Source organism: Sinocyclocheilus rhinocerous, unplaced genomic scaffold (genome assembly GCF_001515625.1).
Source record: "Sinocyclocheilus rhinocerous isolate Xijiao unplaced genomic scaffold, SAMN03320098_v1.1 scaffold4011, whole genome shotgun sequence".
Taxonomy (NCBI): domain Eukaryota; kingdom Metazoa; phylum Chordata; class Actinopteri; order Cypriniformes; family Cyprinidae; genus Sinocyclocheilus; species Sinocyclocheilus rhinocerous.
The window spans coordinates 132,897-136,752 of NW_015651497.1; the positions used below are offsets into that span (position 1 = coordinate 132,897).

General features: G+C 36.0%; 1 pseudogene; it reads right to left on the bottom strand.

The window, feature by feature from the left end:
- The window catches only part of LOC107712931 (out at first protein homolog), a 10,940-nt pseudogene that overhangs the window by 3,631 nt on the left and 3,453 nt on the right, over positions 1-3,856 (bottom strand).

The window sequence follows — 3,856 nt, forward strand, 5'->3', positions numbered from 1 at the left end:
CATTGAAGCTTTGAAAATAACTATAAATAAACTATATATCAATCGCTGCATTTAAAAAAAAAAAAAAAAGATGCAGTAGTAACCTTAACATTTTATTTTAAGATTTACCATATGTAGATGGTCTAAAGAAAAGGAGTTATAAAAATTCAAATATATAAAATATTCATAATGTTTAAAAAAATATAACATATTACACATTAATGAATAAATCAGTATATATAAAAATATTTAATTTACAAGCATCATGTTTGTGATTTTTTTTCATGTAAGCTATAGCTTCTGACCTTTAAATCAAAACATACTCATGATTTTGACATCAATTACTACTTTATTTAATCAGAAACACAGTCTAAATGTTATTTGTGTATTTTACATTCATTTTATTAGAAGTAGGCCAACAGTGCCCCCTATGGAAATTAAACTCCTTACCGATCGGGCATTTGGACCCGGGGGAGGCTGCCGCTGCACGTGCTATTACTGTTTACTCTATCATGCACCGAACGCATCATTCTGTACGTGCATTCTTAGTTTAAATGCAATGATCCAAAACAGTGAATTTAATCATCATTCAGTCAAAACTTTGCTTCAAAAATGAGTCACACTGCTGACGTGATCTAATCGCTAGCACACCCTGAGCACATGTGAGTTAAAGGGTTAGTTCATCCAAAAATGAAAATTCTGTCATTAATTACTCACCCACCCTCGTGTTGTTCCAAACCCGTAAGACCTTCGTTCATCTTCGGTCGGGCCGATGCCGATATGTACATTTAAAGCCATTATCCGATTAAGGCCGATTCCAATATCGGTCCGATAATATCGTGCATCCCTAGTAATAAGGCTAGGCTACATAATGGTAAATATATAAATATGTAAAGTATATGAGATTTACACTAATATTTGATGAAAAATACACTAAAACCAGTAATATTGTGAAATATTATTACAATTTAAAATAAGTGTTTTCTAATTTTATATCTTTTAAAATGAACGTTATTCTTGTGGTGGTAAAGCTGAATTTTCAGCATCATTACCCTAGTCTTCAGTGTCACATGATCCTTCAAAACTCATTCTAATATGCTGATTTGGTGCTCAAGAAGCAGTTATTATTATTATCAATATTAAAAATAGTTATATATTAATATAGTTGTTGAAAACAGTACTTCACAGAGCACAGTGAAACTGAGTAATATGACCAGTCTTAATGTGGCTGTATTAACGACCCTCTCATCTAACCTTTCTCCAGCCAGTATTTGACATCTTGCTGTCGTGTGTACACCAGGTCTCGTGCATCCCTGCAGACATTATGAATATGAGTACTGAGGTGCCAGGAGCGACTCATGTTGAGCGCTGCATTCATAGTGAACTGTTCCACACTGCATCTCTCGTCCGCACTTCGCACCACATGAGGGTTTTTCTGTTGGGTTCACACATAAGAATGTCTCAGGGCATAAGGTTAATACTAAGAAACAAATCACAAAAATACTGACATTAAGCCATCAATGGTTCAATAATTCTCTCCCTGCTGATTAGCAATACATAATATATGTGTATGACTTTCTTTGTGACTAACATTTATTCCTGTGCTATGCATTGTGCATTTTGAAAAAAAAAAAAGAAGTTATTTTTTGTCCATACTTCAAAAGTAAATGGAACAAAGAAAGAAATGTGTACATGCTTGGAAAAACATGAGGGTGAATAAATGACGACAGAATTTTAATTTTGTGGTGAACTATCTCTTTAAGCCACAACCAGCATGAAAGTTAGCTAAAGCTGGTCTTTTCAGCAGGGTGCCACAGATGATGCTTTAAAATTCTTTAAATGTTGACCTGTCTGAGTCGAGCCATGGCCTCACTCGGGATGAGCTCTCCATGATCCAAATGCGAGATGAAGCAGAGGGCCTGGTACTGAGATTGGCCCTTCTCTGGCTCCCCAAGCACCAGTGCACGAAAGATTCAGGTGTGCAGAATTATTAGGAATGTTTTCTTTTACAGATAAAATGAGCCAAAAAAGAGGTTTAACTCAGACTGAGATGCCAAAAATTATTAAATCCCCATGAGAAATATTCAAAACTAATGCAATACAGAAATTGCAAAGTTAAGACATGACCATTTGACAGCAAAATGCTCACTGGGACAGCGGGGTCAGAAAAAAAAAAACAGGTGGAGAAGAAAAGACACATTAACTGCAAAAGATTTAAGAATTAATGTGAAGAATTAGATGTAAAACCATCAGGAACCATTTAGACTCAATTCCAAAAGTTGTTTTGGAATGATGTTTTTTTAATTCCAAAAGTTACTTGTTATACAATTTTTTAAAGCCTTTATTTTGTGAACACTAAAACACAAGAGAGGCCCCTGTCTATAAACAGACCAGCTCTTTAGAGCACATGCATCTCAAGCGTAACCTCTTACCACGAGCTTGAGCATCAGCTGATCCACCAACTTACCCAGAGCAAAGCAGGCTAACTGCTCCCATATGCACATAACCGAGAATACAGCCTCTCTTTCATGACAACAATACTGCTTTTCTTTGCCTCCGTCCTAGTGGTAACTGCACTACAGCAATCACACTGAATATGACTGCAGCAGTGTGATTGTCAGCTAGAGAACAGGCTCGTTTTCCTCAAAAAACTAGGAGAATAGACTTTGTTTTTAAAAGGTCTGGTAGATTCTGTTACAAAGAGTGATAAAGAAAAGTTGGCATTGCTTCACTAAAAGCTAATGTCTTCTTGAATGTAGAGAGGAATGTGTGTGTGTGATGGTAAAACTGTTGTGAGTGAGGCCATCAAAATGACACTATATGGAGTGGGAGGAAGTACTTCATAAACCCTATTCGCACGGGATTAGTATTATCTGGGGACCTTGTGTGATTTTGAAATTACCCCCCCGCAATGTTTTCAGGACAGCAAGGTCCTGATAGACGAGATTAGTCATAACTGGAATATTTCGGGTTCAGTACAGTTACGCTCAATCGGCAGCATTTGCGGCATAATATTGATTACACCAGCAAATAAATTTGACTTGTCGCAACTCTTACACAGAAAATGTTAGTATTTTATATTTTCACACAATAATCATGTTAACACATAATCTAGTAGCTACAGTCTTAAAACATTAAGTATTTTAATGTTTTAAAATGGGCCCTGTTCACTTCCATTGCAAGTGCCTCACTGTAACCCAGTGTTGCCAAATCTGTGGTTTTCCACCATGCCAGTTTTAAAAACCAATTAAGCAGGTTTGGTTACGCAGACCTGGCAACCCTGCTGTAACCTAGATATTTTTTGTAACCTATAAGTAATTTTGTGGTAATCAATACTATGCGAACAATAACTTGTACTGAACCCAGAACATTCTTTTAAGGCAGCGGCTATTTGCACTAAGTGTATATAGCGATAGAGGCTATTTACACTAAGTGCAAATAGCAATAGATGCTATTTAAATTAATACTTACTTATTGCAAATAGTGGCAATAATCTGCACCTCAGTATTATAGTACATTATAAAACAGTATGCAGTAATAACGTATTGAGTGTAAATTATAATTTAAATTCAAATGATTAAATGGATGCCACCTTATTCGGACAATAAAGCCCTCCCTACACCTACCCTAACCCTACCCGATATTTTATTTTCAACTTTTTTATTATTTCCTTAATTTTTATTGAAAATAAATGCCTTTCCGATGTGATATGAGATTTGAAAAGGGAGAAAAAAAAGTTCGGTAAAATGCAGATTTGAACCTGGATCGATCGCGTCAACTAGACTACGGAACGCGCTTTACCATCTATGCCACTGAAGCTGAAGATTGTCAACCATCTATTATAGTGTTGACCATCCCTATCACACGTTTGTGGGTG